The sequence below is a fragment of the Myodes glareolus genome, chromosome 13, assembly GCF_982192425.1.
Source record: "Myodes glareolus chromosome 13, mMyoGla1.1, whole genome shotgun sequence".
Lineage (NCBI taxonomy): Eukaryota > Metazoa > Chordata > Mammalia > Rodentia > Cricetidae > Myodes > Myodes glareolus.
Window position 1 is genome coordinate 65,899,736 of NC_142038.1, and position 25,776 is coordinate 65,925,511.

General features: G+C 43.5%; 1 protein-coding gene across 3 annotated transcripts in view; it reads left to right on the forward strand.

Moving 5' to 3' along the window:
• Positions 1-25,776, forward strand: part of Garem1 (GRB2 associated regulator of MAPK1 subtype 1) — a 170,953-nt gene that overhangs the window by 95,700 nt on the left and 49,477 nt on the right. The window contains exon 2 of one of the 3 annotated variants that reach the window (XM_048442664.3): positions 1,262-1,318. The exons of the other annotated variants lie outside the window; for them this stretch is intronic. The gene's annotated coding sequence lies outside the window, so the exon portion shown is untranslated. The remainder of the gene's footprint in view (positions 1-1,261; positions 1,319-25,776) is intronic. 3 annotated transcript variants of the gene reach the window in all.

Sequence of the window (25,776 nt, forward strand, 5' to 3'; positions counted from 1 at the left end):
TGGCTACTTTGTAAACTGCATCTAAATGCATTTTCCATATACCCCAGGGAGAAAAGGGTGTTTTCTGCAGTATGAAATAGTATGAGGTAGCTTGCATGTACAATCAGAAATACCACGAGTTTAAGTAGAGATGCTTATACTTAATTGGACAATTTTAATTTCTCACTTTTACTAACTGTTGCTTTTTTTCCTTTTTTAAATAGACTTTTTGTGTTTCCACGCGTGCGCGCGCGCGCGTGTGTGTGTGTGTGTGTGTGTGTGTGTGTGTGTGTGTGTATTATATGTATTACACATATATGAGAGAGGGGGTAAGGGAGGAAAGAGGCTCCAAATGACTCCCTCGGGCTGGGGGAGGGAGCACAGTTTTTAACTTTCCCACTGGTCTTCTTTCCTCCTCTTGTGTACCCCCCCCCAACACACACACTTGCAGCGTCTGCACATAAGAAGCGCCCCTTCCAAGCATCTACTTGTTGCCAAGGTGTAAATCAGAAAACCCTGGCTTCTTTCTCCCACTTCAAAAACAAGAGTCCCTTCTGCTTCGGCCCTTGGAGCCCTGCCAGCGTTGTCATGATGATGTCAGCTGACCAGGAATGCTCACGTCTCCTGCTGTGCTCCACATTCTCCAACTTGAGCAAATGTCCTTTAGAGCTCACTGAAGGAAGGGAGATCAGAAAAGCACAGCTTGTTTGCCCTCCTGCCTTTCCTGTGCTACCTTTCAAAATTAGGAATCCATTTTTTAAAACAGCTTGGTAATTTATAAACCCACATAGCACTTTCTGCATTTGTTGGTCAAAAGAATAAAGAACTACCAGACACTTATTGAACTTTCAAACCAGTAAGACTTTATTAGTCTCCTAGGTTGATTTTTTTTAATTCAGTATTCTTTCATGCAGCAAGTATTTACATTATACGTTCATACTAATAATATATTATAGCAAGTATTTACATTATACATCCATACTAATAATATATTCTCATTGCCTTTTTTTTATCGCAAATAACAATTCCAGAAGCTTAATTGGGGAAAGAATTTCCATTGTAGAATATTGTTCACAGTGTCTAGAATTCTTACATAACTTACAGCATTTCTTGGTTCTTGCCCAGATCATTGGAAATTACTGGGTAATAATTTCTAGTCAGATAACAATTTTGGCCTAGAAGCTATAAATATTTTTTAAACCCGGATAGCTATTGAAAGTGTATAGAACCAGCGGTGGCTGGAATTGTAGACCTCTCCATCACACCTCACTCTATTCCACAGATGTCGCATGTGTGTTGTGAGACACAGGAGGAGTTGAATCCATCCAGCATTTAAAATGTATGTAAACTCAATTTTACGGGCTTTTAGAGAACAAAGCATTAAAATAAAACCTGGTCTTTTCCACACCTGTTGCATCTGAGCTAATTATCCTGTGTAATTAGAATCCGTGTCTATGATTCTAGTTCTGCCATGACCCTGGTAGGACATGGAGTCTGACTTAAAGTTCATGGGTAAGTTTTAGGTCTCTGTGTGATTGCAGACAGTGTAAATGTGTTAAGCTGAGCTAAAGATTGCATGTTCTGTGAACTGTGTTAGTTCTCAGACTTCTTTTAAATGCCTGGTAAATATTGTCTGCTTAAGCTTGTTAGTTAATACCCATTAATGACCTGATTAACCTTAATATAAAATAAATGGCAGTGTGTGCTTATACTGTAAGTATATATATTAATTTTTATGTTCTCTCATTTGAATAGGGAAATTAATTCCTAAAGGAAAGAAAGCAAGAATTTTCTTGACTGTTACTTTTTACATTGAACCTTAGCTGGCAGAAACTCACTCTGGTTATTGACTACATCCTTTTCTCTTAGGATAAGCAGGATTATGAATAGCTTTCTTTTAATCGTTGAATTTTGATTAATTTAAAATAATGGAGCTTCTTGAGACAGAAACTACCCCAGACACTCAGATGCATGATGTCAGTCAGGCAGAGCTCTTGCCTCTGTCCTCTGTCTCATTGAACAGTATAATGACTTTTGATAAGATTCCAATTCATAAATTTAAACCATTGTGAATTTTATGTTTAATCTTCCTCTTACTGCTCTTGGTAAATGTATCCTTTTGGTAATTTTTAGAGTGTTCTTTTGTGTCTTTTTATAGAAATTTCAAAACAAGTTAAACTAGGCAAATTAAAGTCTAGTTGAAGACAGAGATTTGTAAAACTCTATTTTAAGAAATAATTGCAGATTCTAGAAGCAGTTTCCAAATTAGCAAGGAGGACTCAATCAACATTTCATCCCTGACTGAGCACACTTACCTGTACTATCTAGGATCTGTGCAGAGTCCCCAGAACTAGAAAGGGACCTGAGTTCCAGAAGGGTCAGGAGTCTGGATTCTACCTTCCTGAAGATTTCCCAGGACTTCCGAGGATGGCAGGTTCAGGGATTGGTTGCTTGGGGTGCATTTATCCGGCAGAGCGTCCAGGAAGCTGGAAGTTAGGTACTTGTGGAAGGACAACAGCCGTGTCTGCTGCACTGCATGCTGGTGTGCTGTGGTAGAGGCAGCTCTTGTCATTGAGAAACAGGTGCTCATAAACCTGGTATTCTCTCTCCTCTCACCTTCATTGAGTTCATAAAATACATAAATGTTTTGCTAGTTGACATGGGTTTGGCACTTCTATAATTGCTGTTGGTATTGTGTACCTTCCAACATTTCCTTAAGAAAGGCTACATTCCCCCTGCAGAGGAACATCCTCATTGATCTGAGCCTTTCTGTCTTGCCCAGCTTTAACACAGTTTTCAAGGATCACCGTTATAAAAGACCACTCTTCTGTGTTTGCTTCCATGTACTGTACCCAGCTTCTGGTTCCCAGTGTGAGCTGCAGGGGGTACCTTTGTTCCCAAGCAACCTAGTAGAATCCTTGTTCACCAAGGACATGGGGTTGATTCCCTTGGCTACAGAAGATTGCTTTTCTACACCAGTGGTTTTCTTTTTCTTTCTTTTTAATGGTCTTCTTACTATAAGACATTAATCTTTTATTCTCTAAACTTGTTCCCTTTGTCCTTAACTATCTTAAGAATCTCTTGCTTTTCTGCCATTGTGTGTACAGAACCAGCAGTTGAGATCAGAGTATGTATGCACATGCACCATAAATCAAGGCTCTCTGGCAGGTTTGTGTTCGGACTTCTAGAGGTTCTATTTTCAAACAGAAATGCAGTGTTAACAAAACAGAGACTGAAGGGTTGAATTGAACGGAATGGCTTGTCTCTCCCTTTGTCTTAGCCTGGAGATCCACTCTTCCCTTTTATAGAATGTTTTTTGTAGAGCTGTAGGTTTTAACACTAGACTTACTGTCTTAGTTAGGGTTTCTGTTGCTGCGAAGAGACACCATGACCACAGCAACTTTTAAAAAGAAAAAACATTTAGTTGGGGTGGCTAACATTTTTAGAAGTTTAGTCCATAATCACCATAGTGTGACATGGTGACATGCAGGTGGACATGGTGCTGGAGAAGTAGCTGAGAGTTCTGTATCATGACTTGCAAGCAGCAGAAACTGGTCTGTCTCACTGGGTGTAACTTGAGCATAGCAGACTTCAAAGCTAACCCCACAGGCCACATCTCCTAATAGTGACATTCCCTTTAGGGGCCATTTTCTTTCAAACTACCACACTTGTTTTTTGAAACTTGTTAAGAATTTTAAAATCTCGTTTTTTGAAACTTGTTAAGAATTTTAAAATCTCATTCTCTAAAATTCTTCAAAACCCAGAATCCTGCACACCTTCGCTCTTCAGTGTCTCATAGGTCAAGGAGTCATGATTTGGTCCTTCTTAACTTCCAGAACATTGATGTATTTAAAAATGAACAGAACAATGAGTTGTCCATTCTCTTTCCCACCATTAGTCAGGGGCAGGAACTCTTCTCACGTTATGGTTTACTTCTGATAATCTCTATTAGTTTTGAAGGAAATTTACTTTTTTATTTATTTAACTTTTTATTCATGTCTTTCACATCATGTAGCTCAATCCCACTCATCTCCCTGTCCCTTCGCATCCACCTTCTGCCCTCACAATCTCTTCCACAAGATAAAATAATAAAATTTAAAAGAAAAGAAAAAATAAAAGAAGAGAAAGATCTTGCCTTAGAAGCTGCAGTGTGACATGGTGAGTCATGCAGTAACCCTTTTAGTCTATGCATCTTTACTTGCAAGTGTTCATTGCAATAAGTCATTGGTCTGGTTCAAGGCCTCTGGTTTCTGCTACAGTATCGATACCAGGCCCTTACTAGGACTCTTCTTGGATATCCTGTTGTTCTCCTATGTCATGGAGATCCTACAACTATAGGACTGGCCCCTTCACATGCTCCAGCAGATCATAGATAGGGTGGATGTTGGGGTAGGCCAACTTAGAACCCTGGTTTTGAACCTGGATGGTTGCTGGGTTGGTCAGCCTGCCAGCTCTCCCTCATGCTCAACATCAGGATGAGCTCTCCAGCCCTGCCCTGGCTAACTCACTCTATACAGTAAGTAGCAAGGTGCAGGGACCATTCTGTCAAATGCTGTGCCCGTGAGAGGCAGGCCCAGCTTGGTGAAGTGCCTAGCCAACTCACTGGTTCTCGTGGTCTCAGGGTCAGGTAGTGTGGGTGTGGGGGAGGGGAGGGCATCTTCCTCTTGCTCACACCACCTTATGTAAGATGATGGGTGGGGCCAAACCTATGGGCCTGCTCTCCAATGTTCATCTCCACAGGGTCACCTCTGTTGTGCTGCCCTGGCGAGGTGCAGGGCCTGTTCTCCCTAGAGAAAATATACTTTCTGTTAATGTAACATTTATCAAATGTGTAAGGAAATTCCTATTTGAATTTAAATTGTTAAATTTAAATTCCTATGATTCAGTTAGGCTCATTTGTATTGGTAGAACTAAATCAGTAAAGGCCAATAATTTTATATAAAGATGTACTAAAATGTTTGTCTACTTTTAAAATTATTAATTAGTGAAATTGGGGGTTCTTTTCCAACTATGTCTCTAATTGATCAGTATAATGATGAAAACAAGTCAGATTTTGATAAACATGGCAGTATCTGTGGGAATTTACGGGCTTAAGCTCTGGTCAGAGTTCATGGAACCAGCCCAGTATAGACTCTATTCTGAAACAAAGGCACATCCAGTTGTAGACAATGCTGATGATTAAATGTTACAGTGACAATCATCTGCATTCGCCTGGCGGGACCCTGTCCTCCCTTCAGCATTGCTATCACCTTTCAGAACTCAAGCTCAGGTCAGGTTGTTCCCTGTGTCATTTTTATCAACATGGTGATGTAATTATCAGCCAGAAATTCATCACCTGCTTTTCCTGGTGAGAGTCACATAGTCATTTGCTTGTTTGGACAGAATTGACCAGTAACAGGCATCTCCTGTGCTTGTTGCTAATATTAATTTCATAGGCTGATACTAATAAATTTTACCTCATCAAGGCTGTGGATAAAAGATTCCTTCAACTTACACTGTGTTCATAGCTTTCAGACTATATGAAGGGCTCAGTGCAGACGTGGTGGAATTAATTTGTTCTTCTAGTTTCTTTTGTGTCATAAATTTTATATCCTGTGACATTATCATTGAATGATATCTCTGGTTATCAGGGTTTTTTTTTTTCAAGATTATTGTCTGGCTTAGATTTCAGCAATGCAATAGCGACATGCAGTTGATATAGAAGACTTGCCATGCTCAGTGGGTTCCTAGCATTGATTTCCTAGTGCATAGCCATATCCTCCTTTATAGTCTTTAGTTAATTTGCCCTCTGGATTATGGAGAACTTAGTTCTCCCCATGAAGACTTGTGCTGCTGAGACACTGTGGGGTCTAGCTTACTCATAGATTATGGGCTTTGTCATGGGCTGCTCATTAGCTTTCTGACCCGACCCTTCAGTGTTAAAATGTGTGTATCAGTATATGCTTGTGCTTTATCATTTGTCAGTATTTTATTTTGAGAAAAATTTTAAACTAGAAATCTTTAAGCTTAATATTTTACCCATGATTTAATTTCCAAAGGATTATTTGATAAGCACTTCTAGATGTATCAGATTGCTCTGTACCCGGCATGGTGAGCCATTAACTTTGCATGATTGGACATAACGATTGATAATTTCCTTGTATATAATCTGTTCTGTTCCTTAAAAATCTGAACATTGGTATATTACCTAGATCTCTGCAAGCCCTTGTCGGCAACGCAGGCTTCTAAAAAGTCAATAGATATTTTTGCCAAGCCTCAGCAGTAATGATCTAATTGGTCGGTATTAACCCTCATTTTGAGAAACTTTCAAAGGTGCTCAATTGTCGGGACAGGGCTAATAAAACCTAGTTTTAACAGGAATGCAAACAGTTCCATCTAAGAAAGATGTCAGATCCAGATAGACAGTCTGAGTTTTGAAGACTAGGTCAGGATGGTGAGAAACCGTAGGTCTGTGACTATAGGTGATGTGGATGCCTGTTCAGGTGGGCGTGTCCACAATGTCTTTCTGGATTGATTGTGAACAGGATGCTTGCAGATATCTGGAGATCTGAACCTAGGTACCCACAAAGGATGGAGCACCTTGATTCCTATGGAGCCCTGGAGGGGACAGGAGAAGCTCGCGGTGGGAGGCAGGGACAGAAAAGGTGACTCCGCCCACAGTGGGCAACTCACAGCCTCTTATACATACTTGCTGGCTACTCACATGGACCAAAACAGTGCTCACAATGACAGCTGCTACTTCCCACAAAGTTACCGTCAATGCATGATAGGCAATTGTTAATGAGCTAGGACCTATGTTGAGGTAAGAAACATGAGGTCTCTTTCCCATTGAACTGGCTGGCTTTGAAAGTAGTCTGTGGCTTTTCAGAATCACATGTTAAGATCCTCAAAAGTGATGCCTCCTCTCTACCTGTCCTGCCTTCTGTTTCTATCACTCTTTGCCACCTGGGGGCATTTTCTAGATAGTGTACCATCGTCACTCGCTGTGCATTTGAAGATGACCCTGAGTTTCTGATCCTCCTACCCCACTCCCAGTTGCTAGGATTACAGCCTTGCACCACCACACCAATTTTACATAGTGCTGAGGACTGAGCCAGGACTTTGTACATGCTAGGGAAGCACTCTACAGCCCAGCTACATCCCCAGCCCTAGATAGTGAATCTTGTAGTAATTTTCATAATACGCATGTTTCAAAATAGAAAAGTCAGCAGTAAACATCAGAGATTGGGTCTTGTGATCTGGGAACGTATAGCCACTGATGAAGTAAGTTAGCAGTGTTTGCACAGAGATTAGGGAGCTAGATACTAAGCCTCAACGTGGTGTTCCTGCTGTTTCAAGGCTTTGAGTAAATACTCCCCTGGCCAAACTCAAGTTATTACATCTGTAGGTAACACTATATGCCAAATAGTTTAGGACAGAGGAAGCTTGGGAAAACAATACAGTGGTAGGCAGAGTAAACTGCCTTCAGGATGAGTTGGTGGACACACCCAGAGGAAAAGTAGGCATCCCCTTTCTCTGCTACAGTAACCTAAGCTTCTGTTCATACTGCACTTGCTTCATTGATCTAGCAGACATTTCTAAGTATACATTATTCAATTATTTATTCTTCACTTTAACTCATGTGTATTAGGAGATTGGGGATTCCAGACAAAGAGACTGCCCTCGGGGAGTCTGCTGAAGAGACAGAGACAATCAAACAATTCTGCCAGAGCGGGGAATTTGAACTGTGTCTGGAGTTCTGAGAAGCCAGCAAGGGTTCCAGCCCTGGCCGTGCTTATAGAAATGGGCTACATTTCAGAGGTGTTATGTTAGCACCAGGGCCGTGGATAAGTGGAAAACAGAGCCAGACTATAACTGAGTGGTGTGATGAAAACTGTTTTGGACCAGAAATAAGACAACAGAACTAGAGCAATGAGAACAGCTTCAAGGAGCAGGGTGTATGTACACGGCGTATCTAACAGATCCCACGTTCAAGCCCAGCCTGGGCTGAGCTACATAAGAAGTTGTAGGCCATTTTGACAACATAGTGAGACAAGTTGTGGGGACAAGAAGGGATTTGGGATGGGTTTAGAGTAAGATCCATTCCTTTCTAGGTCTATGTTTTCAATGACTACTATGGATGAGTAAGTCCGGAAACTACATAGACTGTGTCCTGAATCCTCTAGGTCATCCTGTCTCCACCCCATGACCTTTAAGACTGTTGTCAGGCATCCTGTCTGCCAACGTTGAGTCTGTGGTGTGCTCCTTCCAGCTTGTGTGGTTAGTTAGCTAATGTGTTTTGCATTCAGCCAAGGAAATTCAAAATGCTGTCTCTGAAAGCCAGCAAAGGTGCAAACGCTGTCCAAGTTACAAGTGGCAGGCTGGCTGAATTCTCAGAGTGATGATTGAACAAACCACCCACTAATTTTAGGCTGGGAGAGCTTAGAGCAAAAACTGAGTTTTCCATAGTACATAATGTCCTTCTTGAACATTCTATAGCCTTTGGAACCGTCTTCTGGCTCTCCAGCTCCTGGCCATCTTAAAGGCTCATATCCTCACTCATTATCTTATTAAGTATGGTCAAAAGTTTAGTTTTGAATTTTTTAACTTTCTGCACTGAATCATCTGGACCTCAAAGGTCATGGAAACTTAGCTTGCCTTTTTATGTCCCTAATGGAGCTTGGGCAACAGGGAGACTGGCAGCATTCTCACCTATAAGTGCATAAGCTAGGTAATGACACACAGGACCGCCCAGGAGCTACAGTGTCCCAACTGTTCCAGAAAGGACAGTGTCCATCAGATGCGTTCTGACCCACTCCTGCTCACGTGGGTGAAGGTTAAATCCATAACCAAAGATCCGTTTGGTCCTTCATAGGAAACTTACAGCTGGCCTTTTGAGCCTCACTTCTGGTACTTTTTCAAACGTCCTAGATCTACAACCGAGCCATCAAATGTATGTATATTTTTGCAGTGATCCGTGTCCCCAGCACAATACAGTGCATATTTTTCTTGAATATAGATATGCTCATTCATACTGTGAGGACCTGACTTTGCAAACTCCATTTTAAAGAAGGGGGACTTCATCTTAAACCATATAATGGGGGGGGGGCAATCTCAGTTCCAGAAATGTGCTGCAATAGCAGAATTTGAATAGGTACCCTAAAAATAGCCAATTAAAGAGCTAGGGAGCAGGACTATAAAGTTTAAAGAGATCCAGATGCCCCTAGGAGACATCCTCTCCTTGAAGATACCTTGTCAGTAGTTTATGACTCTTTGTTAGGTTTTCGAGCCCAAAGCTGACCATTGGTTTCAAAAACTATGTTACTCCATGCCCTCCTTACCCAATCCCAAGACAACAGGATATGAACTCCCTTGATTATGGCATTTCCCCTTTAAAAGTTCTACCCTCGGAGGGTTCCCTGCCACACTTTCTGCACCCACCATGCTGGAGTGCAGGAAAGGTGTTGGTCCAAACTTGAGTTGGAGTATTAAAAACTCTCATGTAATTTGCATCGGAAATTCGGCTCTGTGAATTCATTTGGGGACCAGAAACTTGGGTTTAACAATACCTACTACTTTAAAGATTGGCCCTTGCTCCTATATTTCTCCACGGGATTTCCATAGCAAATCTTCTCAGCATGTAGAAGAACTGATGTTACTACTGTTTTATAAAATAAATGAAAACAGAAAACAGAGCGCATTCCTTTGCAGACCCCATACTGCAGAATTTTGAACACTTACAGGTTTTTAGCTGCTTACTCTGAGTCTGCAATTTCGCTAGCTGTTTTATATATTTATTTGTTAACATTAACTAATCGCAGCCTATGAAATCAGTAAAACAGATCTCACTTTACAGATGAAGATCTGTTCTGTCCTTTCCACTGGGTCCTGGAGCCCACCTGGTGAAGGCCTGTGATTCTGGCGGCCGTTTGTATCAGTTGTCATCTTGACCGAATCTAGAATTAACCTGTAGACAAACTCTGGCCAGACCTGTGAAGGATGGTTTAATGGCTGTGGTGAGGCCATTTCCTGCCCATGGTCCTGGGAGATGACCTCTAGCATAGCAATCATGAATCTGTGCTGCTTGACTCTTGGACAATGGGACCAGCTTGTGCTGTGGTGACTGCTCTATGCCGTCCACTATGAACCAAAGTAAAACCCTTTCTCTTGTATGTAGTGGTATTTCGTTTGTATTTTAATAAATAAAACTTGCCTGAAGATCAGAGAGCAAAATAACCCCAGTGGTCTGCCTTACAGACCAGGCAGTGGTGCACACTTTTAATCCCAGTAACCACACTAGTTGCCATAGAAACCGGGGTGGTGCATGCCTTTAATCCCAGCCCTAGAGAGGATTATAAAACAGGAGGAGACAGCTCTCAGTCACCGTCTCCTTCTGAGATTCTTGGAGGCAGAATCGCCATTTTCAGATTGAGGTCGAGGTTAAGAGCCAGTGACTGGCTATTTTGCTTTTCTGACCTTCAGGTTTAGCCCCAATTTCTCTCTCTGAGTTTTTATTAATCGTGCTGTACGTGTCTTTTGTTGGGGCATTTTATCCCAGCAGTAGAAGAGTAAATGGGGCAGCAGTCCATAAGCTTCACCACATTGTATGGTTAATTCCTAGTGCTCAGTCCCAGGACTGGTCGATATTCTGCTGTTAGTCCACTGTAACACTGAAATGGGAAACAGGTGATAGCTAATATGGATTTGACTTGTTGGAATCTATAGCCACTATAAATCTACTTTAGTAATAAAATAACCTAAACCCCTGTACTTGTATTTTATAGCAATTGTAATGTTTTCACTCGGAAAGAAAACACAATTATGAAACTTAAATTTAACAAATAGTTCTAGCACACCATATTGTGGATACTTTCATACGTACTACTCATTTGGTTTTTTAACAATAACATCTCAACAAGCCTTAGTTATTGCTTATTTACAGATAAAGAAACAGTGTCTCCGGCTGGGAAGATACCTCAATCCATAAGAGTTTGTGCTGCCCAAGAGTAAGAACCTGAGTTCAAATCCCCAGAGCCCACATAAAAAGTCAGGCATGGTCACTCATGCATCTTTAACCCTAGCACTTTATGTGGGAAGGAACAGGAGGGTCAGTGGGTCTTACTGCCTGTCAACCTAACTCTGGGTCCAGTGAGCAACACTGTCTCAAGAAAATAAGGCACCGAGTGTTTGAACAAGACACCTGACATCCTCTTCTGACCTTGGCGCTGGGCACACACATGTACACATATGACACTCGCAAACATTCAGAATGAACCAGTTACTTGAGGAAGAGTACTCATCTAATGGGAGGAGCTAGGTCTGCACTAAAAGCTTTTAGTCTCCTGTCTGTGGCTGTGTCCCCTGCCTCTGTGAACACTCTCCCTACCCCTCAGCCCAGCCTCAGCCCAGCCCAACGCCTGCCATTTGCATACTGTTCTTGTGAATTTCAGATCACTTAGGCACCAACACAGAAAGCATTTCCTGAGTTGTAACTGGAATTGTCTAGGGGAAGTCATGCATCTAAAAAAGGTATTCTATTATGCAGTCATTAGCATCTCATTTAGGAACCTCTGTTTTCAGAATTAATTTCACAGAGAGCAGTGGAGTTACTTATTTACCAGGCGTTTCTGAGAAATAAATACAAGAGACGGATACATGTAGTTCAAATCAAGACAGTTCGTTACACCTGCTCTGGGTGTTTAAGGCGTCCGGAGGTAATTGGACATAGTAATTGTGTTGTGGTATCTGAAGGTTTTCCCTGATGCTTGTTTTGGGGTTGTGTTTTGCCTGAGCCTGTAATTGCAAAAACGTTCGGCCATGGTGATTAGTTCCCAGTTTAGAATTGACTGTTTCATTAAAGGTAACTCCATTATAAGTCCAGCGAGGAACCCAAGCTGTGTCCTGTAAAATTGCACTTCCCTCGTCACCAAACCATGTGTCCGCAGAATGATGTGTCAGCCTTCACCCTCAGTCCTGTCTGAACTACAAGAGGAGAGGAGGCTCAATGACACTGCCATTAAGGTCCCTTCCAGATTCAGCATTCAGTGATCCTTTGAAATATTCACCAAATGGAGGTTCAAAAATTGATTCTGCTTTCACACTGAGAGAGAAGAATGCCCACGATTGAATAAAAGATTAGGAACTGTGGAGAGGAAATAGTTGTCTTGAGTGAGTTCTTTTATTGGAAATCAGCCTTGGACTACTGGACAGGAAATTAAGTTCTTGCCTGGGTCATTAATCATTGTGCCAATCTGAAGATTGGCAAGGGAGGGAGGTGGCTATATTTAAGGAGGAAGGAAGGAGTGGGCAGAGGTAGCTCTCCTACAGCTCCCGGGCCTGAGTGGGCATTCTCTGGCAATGGTGGGATGGCACCAGACACCAGCCCTGGCTCAGATGTCCGTGATATTTTTGTCCAACCCTCCTGAAAGTTCCCATGTCTCTCCTACCCAAACCCGTTTCCCACTATCATCAGGAGGAAAGAGGTGGGTTTTCACTGAGCAATGGTAGAGAAGTGATAGGTCCATAGGGATCACATTCCCCCTTCAGCTCCAGAAATGTCCCAGGGAGGAAGACAGAGGGTTGGGGTTATCACTCACATCTGACCACTAACAAAAGCCAAGGACCAGGATGTGCTGTCTCAGAACAGCTGCGCTCCTGAGCCTCCCCATTTTCTGTTATCTCTTACTTGTGTCTTGCCCTCTTCCTGGGTGGAACATTATTTTGGGGAGATTATCTTCTACCATATAAAGCTGGATTTTCCTCAGCATTTCTCCATTGTGCTAGAAAAGTATCCTGGCTCTTGCTCTCCCAGCCCCCACCCTGCACTTGCTCTCCCAGCCTCCTACCTTGCTCTTGCTCTCCCAACCTCCTACCCTGCTCTTGCTCTCCCAGCCCCCACCCTGCTCTTGCTCTCCCAGCCTCCTACCCTGCTCTTGCTCTCCCAAGCCCCACCCTGCACTTGCTCTCCCAGCCTCCTACCCTGTTTTTGCTCTCCCAGCCCCCACCCTGCTCCTGCTCTCCCAACCTCCTACCTTGCCCTTGCTCTCCCAACCTCCTACTCTGCTCTTGCTCTCCCAGCCCCCACCCTGCACTTGCTCTCCCAGCCTCCTACCCTGTTTCTGCTCTCCCAGCCCCCACCCTGCTCCTGCTCTCCCAGCCTCCTACCTTGCTCTTGCTCTCCCAACCTCCTACCCTGCTCTTGCTCTCCCAACCCCCAACCTGCTCTTGCTCTCCCAGCCTCCACCCTACTCCTGCTCTCCCAGCCTCCTACCCTAATCTTACTCTTCCAGCCTCCCACCCTGCTCTTGTTCTCTCAGGCCCCACCCTGCACTTGCTCTCCCAGCCCCTCTGCCCCCATGTGGCTGTGTCAGAGCTCTATGCTTCTCTATTTTTTCCTGTAAGGTGAGAAGTCTTGGTAAATAAAAAAAAAATTGACAAATTTTATTTTCACAGAAATAATAATTTTGACATCTGCAAGTGTAATGTGCTTCAAAGCTGTTCCTGACTCTAAATATACCTCTAAACTTCCTATGGCCTAGCAAACCCACCTGGGGAGTGTGTCCCTCTTGGGCTGTGACTAAGCCTTCTATCAGTCCTCGCCTACAGACTTTTCTGATAAGGAGGTGACTAATTTGGGTTGGAATTGAAACCTTTGGCTTAGTTATACTTGTTGAGGGTCTTTGGTTCTGCCCCCATCTCTCCAGACACCAGCTTCTTTCTACCTGGGATTTCACAGGGGTCTTTCTTGCTCTGCCCAGTGTGGCTTTCTGCATCTCAAGTGAGCCCTGACCTGACCCATCCTCTGAAGACTCCCTGGGTGACCGTGGTGGTGGCGGCTTTCTCAATTCAACAGGACCCAAGCGGCTTTTGCTGTTCCCTTTACAGATCCAACCTGGATGGTGATCTAAGACTACCCAGTCCTAGCTGTCCCCATCATGAAATTTACACCAGAGATGAGATCCAAGGTGGTTTCCAAGGCTCAGGAGAAAGAATTGCATCAAAACACATACGTCAGTGTTAACCTAGGAAGTATGAATTCTCTCCCCACCCTCCTCTTCTGTAATTGTCATTGTCACCGCAGTCTATGCACTAGGCCATATTAATCCTTCTACGTTCCTCACTGTGGTGGCATTTCCAGGAAAGAAAGAGCCCAGGTAGACTTCTGAACTACATCTGAACACTAGGGACTCACAGAAAAATCTCTTGGTAAAAGCTTTATATTTAGAGCCTATTTGAGGTGGAATCATATGAAGACCATGACTCCCTATTTTCAGAGGAAAATCTGAGAGTGCTTTTAACTTTGTTCTTTGGTTTGGCTATTGAATTTGGGGCCCAAGATCTATTGTCTTCTTATTTTGTTATTTGTCACTGTCCTGGATTTTCTAGTTGTACAGATCTGGATTTATTTATTATCAGGAAATGAATAATTTTTGCAAAAACCCTTTATGCAATATAATTTGATTAGTTCTACTTTGTCATTAATCAATAAAATATGTTGTTGGTACAAACGGGGCAGAAAACGACCTGAGATAATAGGCCCCATCTGAAGGGACTCTGCACTGAGCACTGTGCTGTGCCCCACTATAGGTTTACTCTGTGTGTCCCCCACAGAATCCTTGCAGATGGTGTTTTAATTCAAGTTTCTCTTGCTGTGAGAAACATCATGACCAAAAGCAACTTGGGGAGAAAGGTTTACCTAGCTTGCACTTCCTTAATCACAATTTATCAAGGGGAGATGGAAGCCAAGGCTGGAACTCAAACCTGTCAGGAATCTGGAGGAGGAATTGACGCAGATGCCCCATAGGAGTACTGTTTGCTGACTTGCTCCTCTTGGCTTGCTCAGCCTGCTCTCTTATAGAGCTCAGGACCACTGGCCCAAGGATGCTCCCACCCATAATGGGCTGAGCTCTCCACCCTCGATCATTAACTAAGAAAATATCCTCCAGGTTTGCCTACAGCCCAGTCTTATGGAGGCGTTTTCAGCTGAGGTCCCCTCCTCTCAGATGGCTCCAGGTTGTTTAAAACTGACATAAAACTAGTCAACACAGCTGGCAACAGGAGGGCCCAGGCTTCTACACAGGGCTGGGACCTATGCAGCACCTCTTCCTCCCTCCCTCTGTAGACATCTAGAAGACTAAAGAGTTGATTACTCTTGCACCCATGTTTGACCTTGAGACGCGGTGATGCATTCCCTCTGTCCTCGACCCTTTCTCCTTCTGTAGCAAATAGCAATTGTGAGAAACAGCCTTAATTTTTCTTTCAACTAATAAAAGCATGGGGAGATTTTATTTTAATGCCGTTTTATTGTGATTGCTTACTCCCTTCTCACCCACCCATGCACAGTCATTTAAACGTGCTTATTATGTCTGGTTCCTTTGGAAGTGCTTTTGTAAAGGTTCAGTAATTTCTGTGCACACATTTTTAGGAGGACTTTGGGCATCTTCCCCATCACCCTCTCCCTTGTTCCCTTGACACAGGATCTCTCAGTAAACCTGGAATTACAGTTTGTCAGCTAGGCTACCCAGCCAGCAAGCTCCACTGATCCTCCTGTCTATAGGCACTCCCACCCCCACCCCCACTGCTGTGAGGTAAGGATCTGACAACCACACCAAACCTTCTTCATGACATTGGGATCCAAATTCAGGCCCTCATCATATACTCCAATCCACTGAGCAATCTCCCCAGCCCACAATATCTTTAATTTATGTAAATTGAGTAGTGATATAAATCTCATATCTCTTTTCTTTTTTCATCCGGCAAGATCCAGTCTTGCTTCAAATCCCATTTTTGTAGTGTGTTTGTACCCTGCTGTCGATCAAGGATTATCAAAAGGGTGCTGCAATGAATGTCCCCATAGGCTCTCTCGTTGCGTGCCTGTGTGTACTTATATTTGGCACTTATTCATCGGAGTAGAATTTCTGGAAGTTGGAAATATGGAGTGTTATCCTTACTAAATGGTGTCAGGTCATTCTGTGGAGCTGCTGCCCTGCTCTAGTCTGTCCACTTTTCAATAAGATTCCTTATCTGCAGGCTGGGGACGTAGCTCGGTTGGTAGCTCTTGTCTAGCATGTGTGATTTGACCCTCTGCACTGCGTAAAACCAGACATGATGTGTCTGTCACACCTGTCTTCTCAGTACTCAGGAGGTGGGAGGATTGGGAGCCTCCCCTCATCCAAAACAAATTAGCAAGTCTCAGGCTAGCAGGGCTGCATAAAAGAATCCTTACCTCCATTAGGAAATACAACTGTGTAGTCCTCCTAGGTCTGAAGGGTGGCTCTTCGTTTGTATTTGTTGGACGTCAGCTTTGCTTCCCATGCCTGTCAGTCATTTGTACAGCATCCTTAAGAAATACCTATTGGTACTCCTTGCACATTGTGGTATTGGTGGTGGTATCTTCTGGATGATTTTCCCAGAATTCATCTTAACTCCGTTTCAGGCTTTCTAAGTTTTATCTTTTCTATGACCCGCCCATCAACTTTTTCCACAGTATCGTTCTGCAAACAAAAACACTTAATTTTGATAAAAATAATTGTTTTGATTTACATTTGCTTTGGAAGTCCAATTTGTTTTTTCTCTGTAGAATGAGCCAGCTTTGCCAATACCAAAGATTGGTCTTTTCTAGTTGGTAATGGCAACATTTTTTAATTGTATATTATTAATAATTTTTCATCTTCCTAACTGTAAATCCGTTTATTCCTCGAAAATATTCCTGAACACCAAAATGACCAGAAGTCTAGCAAAATAAAACTATGTTCCAGTGTTTAGTAAGAACAACACTTAAAAAAAAAGAAAATATGCGTGCACATGTGTGCATCACGAGTACAGGTATCCCAGAGGCCAGAAAGAGGGCACTGGATCCCCTGGAACTGGAGTGACAGATGGTTGCCAACTATCCAGTGTGGACGCTGAGCATCCTACCACATCCTCTGTGAGAACAGCATGTGCTCTTAGCTACTGAGCCATCTCTCCAGACCCCTTTCGATTGTCTTAATCAATACTGGTTTCCTTGATTATGAACTGTCATCACCATGGAGTAATAAACTTTTTATATACATTCTTTACTCCTCCGAATGCACCACCGTAGGAATGGTGAACATGTGTGAGGACCAAGTCCTTCTACCTGATGACCATCTGCCTGTGTAATTGATAGACAATTTCCTTTTGTAATCAGATCACTTTCTTCTTATTATGAAGCTTTAAGACCATAGTAATCACCATCAAAATAACAAACACTTCAGTTTTGTGACTGTTGCTTTGAGTTGTCCCCACAGAAGGCAACTTTACACATACAGTGTGTCACCTTTGCGTTCTTCCCACAGAGGGTAGCTGATGCACATTGTCACTGTGGATTGATTATTGGCATCTTCTATGATTCAGAGTAAACAGAACCATACTTTATATATTAATTTGCACTTGTCTCTTCAGTATAGCTTTTTAAATATTGTGAATTCTAAAGGCAGCCTTTTGAAATATCCCAGACACTTTAAATGTTTTTGATTTTTCTTTAAAAAACTAAAATTTTAAAATCTCAAAATGATCTTTTTTGACGATATCAGAAATTACAGTGATCAACTAGGTCATTATTAATTTTTTAAAGATTTTCCCAGTAATTTCTGTTTGTTAAAAGTTTGACCTTACATTGGAAACAAGATGTTGCTTTTTCTCCCCAGGTGTGCTGATTCTAACCTATAGTCCTAGCACTTGGGAGGCTGTGGCAGGTGTATCTTACATTCCAAGGCCAGCCTGGATCACACAGTGAATCGGGAGGGGTGGGCCTGAACGAATAATGGTAGTGTTGCTTAGAGTTCATCTGTTCCCTGACAGATTCAGCTCTCTCCAAAAGCGCTTTTTCTCCTGAGCTGTGTTGATCCCATCAGACGTCTTGCCAGCAGCCCTGTTTACATAACTGCCCTCCTCGGATGGAGTGTTTTACAGAGGCCTGTCCTCCACACGAAGTCCAGCCTGTTTAACATGGAACAGGGTCAGAACCTGAAAGCACCAGAGAATGCCCAGTAAGCTAATTCTTTGCAGAACAAAGAAGGAGGCATTTGGAGGAAAATGAAGTATTGGAACAAGAGCGGGGCCACTTCATCAGCAAAGACTAAGGCAAACAGGAGAGGAGTCTTCTCTGGCGGGGGTGGGAGGGGAAACCACCTGCTGCTTTGGAATAGAGGAGCAATGTATGCATCTGCTGCTCAGAGGGTTAACTAAGCACTTGCTTAGAATGGAGCTGTAAGCAGGAGAGCAGCCCCTGGACTGTTCAGGTCTCCATTTCTTAATGAAAACAAAAGGACTGGCAAGAATGAAGAGGCTCGCCATAATGTAGGGCCTTTTCGTCTGAGTGGTTGGTAAGGGTTTTCCACAGCTGTGATGGATTCTTAATAAGGATAGGACTCTAGTCCATAGTCATTGTGGTCACAAATGTATTTTAAGCGTGTGACATTTGGATTGGAATTGCTCTTCTCCAGGTGAGCAGAGGGTTTGGTTGGCAACTACTCATCAAAACAGATTACCCTTGGCATGGTACGTGCCAATCCCTGTCTTTCTCAGAACCGATCTCCAACAAGGTAGCAGAAATCCACTCTACTGAATACTTGGAGTTTGTTTCTCTCCCCTCCCCACTTTCCGTCTGACCTGCAACTGTCACTTCTGTATCTAAGTCAGATTCACAGAAACTTTTGGTGTCTTGTGCCCTGCAGGAACTCTCCCAGACCACAGCCAAGAGCTACAAAAGCTTGTGCCCTAGGAAAGGTTAGGCTAGCAGCGCGGTTACTTCCCTTTCCATTGCTGACACTTCTTCCCGCACTTCGACCCAGCACTGATGACTGTGTCCTCACAGTCCTATCTTCTGTCGCTGTGCCGAGCTCCGTCTGTACCTCTAGTCAAACTCATGAGTCTAATGTCAGTATTTCCGACCTGTATTATGGAACTAGGGGGTGGATGTGTCTAGAAAGTTAGGACTTAACCAGTATCTATCTCCCTGTGAGAGACGAGACTTGGACTGCAGAAGTCCACACCCTTAACTGCTGTGCAGAGCTGGAGACACAGTGATAGTCAGAAGCTGAGCCCGTGCTGAGCCGAGAGAACAGGCCACGCCTGCCTGACGGTGCCTTCCCATTGCTCCACCTTAGCAGTTGAAGCACTTAAAGGCCCTGCCTTGCCGTGATTTTTTTTTAATTGAACAGTTTTGGGGAGATTTCCCCTACCCCATGTGTACATTCTCGCCCTCCTCTATTATCAGTGTCTTCACACCACAGTGGAGCAAGTTATTTGTCAGAGTTGACAGACCTACCTTGGCACATCATTACCCAAAATCCATTGTTTACTTTAGGGTTTCTCTTGGTGGTAGACACCTGCGCGCTTGGACAGGTCGTAATGACCTGAAGCCACCATTCTGTCATGCAGAGTGCTAAGCATCGCCTGGCCTCTGTATTCCCTTCCCCACCCTGGAGCCACCATGCGCACAGTGTGGCCAAATCGTATGCCACATAGCATCTCTCACACAGTAGTACAGATTTAACTTTCCTCCATGTCTTTTCAGAGCTAGTATGCTTCACTGTTTCTGCCTTAAGAATTTGGTAGAAATGTATCTACCAGATTTCCAGAAGCACGATATAGGGTCTGTGTGTAAAATATGTTTTCGTTTTGCTGTTACTATATTTGAGTGGACCGAGCCCATGCAGCGATTGCTGTGCAGTGTGGTTCTAGGACACATCGCGTTTCTGTGTATGGAATTTCTTAATCACTCCAGTTTGGGCGCAGAATTTAAGAACTAAATCTTCTGTAATCGAGGCATTTCCCCCTAATGGGAACCACAGCGTGAGCAGCCGCTGTCTGGCTGCCTGTCCTCTGTAGTCCCACCGGTGTGTGGGAGTTTGCTGTTGAGCTGTGGAAGAGAGCGAGCAAGAAGCCAAGAGTGGGGTCATGTTTCAAGAGAGGGAAAGTGGTGGGATCCTGCAGTCCCTGTGTGTTCCTCACCACCCTTGCTCTCTGGCCACAACTCTGGCTTTCTGCTTCCCCTGTAGATGCTTTCCTAAGGCGTGGAGGGGAAGCACGTACCACCCAGACTCCTCGACTTCCACGTAGGCTCCACACTCATGTTCCCAGTTTTCTGGGTGGAAAGTATGTATATGTGCATTCTGTTTTTTTCTTGTCTGTCTTTCTCACTTAATCTGTTCTCTCTTCTAATTTTCTGCCTACCTTTGTTTGCCCCCTCACTTTCATAGAAATCCAACTTCAAATTAAATAAATTAAGTTTTATTGTGGGTACTCGATTTTTATGTAAATAATAGGTCATTTCATTATATTTCTGTTTCTTAAGAACCTACCTCAAATAAAATTGACTTTTATATATTGGAACCTACTTTTTTTTAATGCATGTTTTTGCTCTTTAATAGAAGCAGCTGCTTCATCCAGGCTGCACTAGCCACCATGCCAGGCATTATAAACGGGTGTGGGGGGGCTGGGTTCTACTTTCCCAGAACAGGGTCAGTTCCAGGCACTCCGTGAGCTTTCCATGCTTAGTTGCCCTACAGCGTGCTTAAATGAAATATGGCCTTATCATTTACTCAATTTCAGGTCACTTTGGGGATTAAATGAGACGATTCGAGTAGACTTTCAAATTTTATCAAAAACGAATTCATTGACTAAATTAATGACTGTTCTTGCCACTCGCTTCTTCTCTGTTCTTCCAGCAGGAGGTGAGCTGGAATGAGCAGGCCACTCTCATCCCCAGGAGCTGCGGGTGCTTTGAGAGCATCACGGCAGCAGCAGATTTGGGTCAGAACACAGCCCCAATCCCGGATTTACTCCTGACCCATGCAGACCAAAGCAAACACTTTAATCTCGACAGGCTCCAGTGTCCCTTGCCAGCTCAGTCTCTAATCGTCCCACCCTTCCCTAGACTGTTGAGGGGACAACTGGGTGGAAAACCAGACCAACTGTAAATTAGCACCCTGAGATGGCTCTCATCCAGAGGTGGGGCCTCCCAAAGCTGATGGGGCACTGAACGAGCTGCTCATGTTGTGTGCGATTCTCTAGCTCTTTCTCTGTGTTGGCACTGGGCACACTTCAGCCTTCAAAGCAGAGCAGGTCACGGAAGGCCCTTAGAGACTGGAGAGCTATTGTGGCACTGTGTCATTCATTGTACGGATGTTTAAGGAATGCTCTGGTCCTCGAGAGAGGTGGATTTAGCTTTGAGTGTATAATAAGGTGTAAAATGTGGTGATAGAAGGGGAAGGATGGGAATGGGATTGCAATTTGAAGCAATAATACCATATAAAATGATGTAGAAAGCAGAATAGACTCAATGGGTGCTGAGGACAAAAAGGATTCCTAAAAAAGAATATGAGAGAGTTAGAGGAAGCCTGGTGCGGGAGAATTGTCTGTATTCCGTCAATCATGTATTTTAATAAAATGCTGATTGGCCAGGCAGGAAGTATAGGCAGGTAAACCAGACAGGAAGTAGAGGTGATACAATGAGAACAGGAGAATTCTGGGAAGCAGGAAGCTTCCTCCAACACTCCTGCCCAGATCACAGAAGAAGCAACATGTGAGCTAACAGCTGAAAAAGGTACCAAGCCACATGGCTAACACAGACAAGAATTATGGGTTACTGTAAGATGTAAGAATTAGTTAATAAGAAGACTGAGCTAATGGGCCAATCAGTTTTATAATCTTATAGAGATCTCTGTGTGATTGAGTTTCTCTGGGACATGCCAGCTGTGGGGTACCGGGCCCCAACAAGCTGGCCCTCATGTTACAGGAGCCTGAATCAGTAGAGGAGAGATAGCGATAGTGCTAAGAGTCCTGTTACGGAGGGTTAGCAGCCACATTCGATTCTGAGATCATATTAGGGCCATCCTTTCAGCAGAACACTCGCCCCAGAAATTTTCTAGTAAATCTAAAGACACAAATGACAGACTAGATACCTTGAAAAATAAAATTTTCCCTTTTTGAAAAAAAAATAGGGAAGCTATTTTCAGAGTATAGACTAACTTGACTGTTTGAAACATCTACCCCAGAATTATGCAGTAATTGTGCAATTTTAAATCCAAGTAGATCTAGGTTCATCCAAGGATGGTGTGTCAGAGTAGAAAGTGATAGCCCAGCTTGTTTGTATAAGCGCCGTGGAAGCATAAGTAGAAATATCCACACATTACTTGAAATAGTTCATTTTTGTACATTGTGCTTTTTTTGAGGGGTAATTGGTTCTTTTTTTTTTTTGACTGATGGTTTCTTTCTGTGTTGTTTTAATTCCTGTTCTTGATAATGATGAGGGCCTTTGTGTTGGGATCCATTCCACTGATTGCAAGGGACTTCGTTCTTTTCACCCCAGACTGTAGCTTTAGAAATGAACGCGAACTGACACAGAGAATCAGATTAAAATAGGAAATGCCACCTTGTAGCATTTGAAGCCTGATTTTATTTTATTTGTGTGTGTGTGTGTGTGTGTGTGTGTGTGTGTGTGTGTGTAGACATTTGTACATGTCTGTGCATGTGTGTACTGGTACATACACTTGCGGCAGCCAGAGGTCAAAATTGAGTGTCTCCTTCAATCACTCGCTACCTTATTTTTAAGACAAGGTCTTGCAGTATCCCTAGAACTCTCTGGTTCACCTGCACTGGTTGGCCAGTGAGCCCAGACACTCCTGCCTCTCCTTCCGCAGCATGGAGCTCATGGGCACACACCACTACACTGCCCGTTTGTATAGACTCCGGGGTGCAGAGCAAGTCCTCATGCTTCTGAACCAAGTTCTTCATGGCCTGAGCCATCTCCCTAGCCCACTTCTTATTTTTAAAATTATGTTTAAGATTGGCACAAATTTCAATGTTGGTAATAAGAAAATGAATTTAAAAAATGAATTTTTAAATTCCCAAGATATAAAATAGTAATTAGTGAAAAATAATTGTGTCATCATTTATAATAAAAATATAATTCAAATCCCAGTGAGAGACTTGATTGAAAAATAATTTTTAAAGGTTTTCCAGTAAACCATTAGGCAAAACATAAGTTTGGGGAAAGTGTGAGTGGGCACACATTTGTACTTTGTTTGGCAGGGTAAAGAATTAAAATGTACTTGCCCTTTGGCCCAGCAAATTCTCATTTAGGCATTTTCCACCAGTGTACTGGGATTAAATACTCAGAACCTTCAGTATAAGAACACTAACTGACATCACTGTGTCTCCAAAAGACTGGAATAAGTCTGAACGCCCACCCGGAGGAAGCTGTTTAAATGGGTGATGGCATGTGTGGAGTTAGATTCTGTGCCGCTCCAACAAAGAGCAAGATGGTTTGAACGCCGCAATGAGCTGTCCACACAGAATGCTGCTTGTTGTTTGGCGTTAGGCAAATGGCTGGGCTGGGGGAAGGATGTAAGTAACTGAACTCCCAGCGCTGGTGGAAGTAGACGCATGCATGCAAGAGGGTTAGCTGCTGCTGTTGTGTGTATCTTCTCCCTGGCGGTCCTGCCTTTTACTCCAGTCCTAGAGAGGCCTTAACCTGCTATATGTGCAGATAAAAAACAAGAATCCTTTGCTAGGGAGAGCTTGCTGCCCAGCCTTTTTTATTTACTGGGAAGTGGCATTTGGTTTGCTGTTTCACTCGTTGGGAATGGCTCATTTCTTTCTTCACCTGTGGAAATGGCCCAGCGATTCAAAGGTTCAGATATTTGAGCTATTTAAAATACATCGCTGAGTCAGCTGTACCTATGCACGTCTGAATCTCAGTATCAGGAAGGCAGGGGCAGGAGGTCCAGGAGACAAAGGTCATCTTCTAGAATGCAAATTGGTGACCAGCCTAGGATGCATGAGATCTTGTCTTAAAAATTAATCAGTTAAGGGGCTGGAGAGATGGCTCAGAGGTTAAGAGCATTGCCTGCTCTTCCAAAGGTCCTGAGTTCAATTCCCAGCAACCACGTGGTGGCTCACAACCATCTGTAATGAGGCCTGGTGCCCTCTTCTGGACTGAAGAAAGAATATTGTATACATAATAAAAAAATAAATAAATATAAAAAAATTAATCAGTTAATTAATTAACCAACCGAAAAGGATTTCTGCACAGTGGTCTCAAGCCTGTCCACCTTAACGCTGGCAGTCTGTCTCTGAAAGAGGCGAGAGGAGAAGAGTTAGAAACTATTCAGTTTCTGAGCCCCTGCTTCTTTATGCCAATATGGCGGCGTCACGAAGAACACAGCATCTCAACATGCAGGGCTCTCTTTGCTTAACCTTGGCTCAAGCTAGCCTTCAGCTGTGCTTGTATTATAGCCCATTCCCGGCACTCCTCCATTCTTCTCTGTTTTATCCTCCTGGGGTGGTCTCTGCTGTTTTTACTGTTCCCACAGTGGGCGTGGAGGACATCAGTAGGATGCTGTTCAGGTGAGCTGTGTCCCATGAGGGACACTGCAAACCTCTGCTCTAACCGCGTTCTCTTATTTACACACGTGAAGTGTACCTCTGCGCTGACAAGATGGCAAGCAGTAAGAGCGTTGCTGTAAAAACAGTGTTTACCACTGGCCGAGCTCACTGGGGCAGTGATGAGGACCCCTGGAGTCTGGTCCTCACTGGGCGCAGAGTGAGTTCCTGCTGATGGTTGCCACACTTAGCTTCCAGCCCATAGCACGTTTGACAGACTTGTACTCCCCTCCCTCTCCCCCTCCCTGCTGCAGCGCAGCACTGCTGCTCCCTCTTCCTAGTCAGTCAGTTTTGTTTCTCTTTTCCATGACTGGCACAACGTTCCCCTGGAAGGAAAGAAGCGTTGTTGTAAGATAGTCCCTTGGTATTAGGAGGGTGCTATATTTTAGATGTCAAGGGAAGGGCTTGGGGCCTCTCGATTGTGCTTAATATAGTATGCATTATGAAGTTCATCCAGGACTTCTGCCTTGAGGGACATGTAAAAAAAATGACTATTTTCTAAATGACAGTCCCAGTCGACATGTTAATTATGAAATGGAGGTTTAGGAATAGCACATGGACTAAGGCATGAGTCCTTGACTTCTAAACATCGCCTTAGAGTCATTTAAACTCTCACCAATGAGCATGTCATTGGTGTTGGATTAGCTCCTGGGAGTTCCAGGGTACCACAGATGGGCCAGGTCTCACAATGGAGATGTTTTATGAGATCATCAAAGCGGCTGAAAGACAATGCAGCTCCCTCTGTCTCCAAGAACAGAGCTTGACAGTAACATCTCAGAACAGATGTTTCCACAGCCTCCACATGTTTTTATTTGGTGGCACAAAAGACTGTGTTATTCATGAAATGGTCTGTTAAAGAATTAGTTCCCCTGTGTGGGGGTCGTGGGAATATGTGTTATATAAATTGATTTTACTTTTGGCAGGAAAGCGGCCCTTAACTCATCCAGTCTGCAAGGTTGGGCTCTAACAAAGTTCTAATTTTAAGGCCACAGAGTCACAGAGGATGTAGATCAATGACATAGCCTAGCATCTTCCTTAGAGTGTGCCAGGCTAACTAGCCAGGCATCATCATATCATTTATTAAAATAGCAGAAGCCAAGTAAAAACTACAGAAGTCTGGCTTTATAAAGCACAGGCAGAAGGTGGGAGCATCCTGTGGCTAGCTTTATGTCCTCATCCCAGGACAAGTTCACCCATTTAAAAGCAGCAGCGTAGTACGTGTTACAGGATCTCCCGAGACCTTAGTATGACTATTCAGTGATGTAGAATTAGAGGGCTGGTCATTTTCATTGTGATGTCTTGTTTTGTGACTTACCCTGGTCTGTACTTTCTACCCTGTCCAGCGGGCCAGGCGTCGGCCGACCCAAGGGCCACCTCTGACCTGTCATCTGCTGCTGTAAGTGAGGT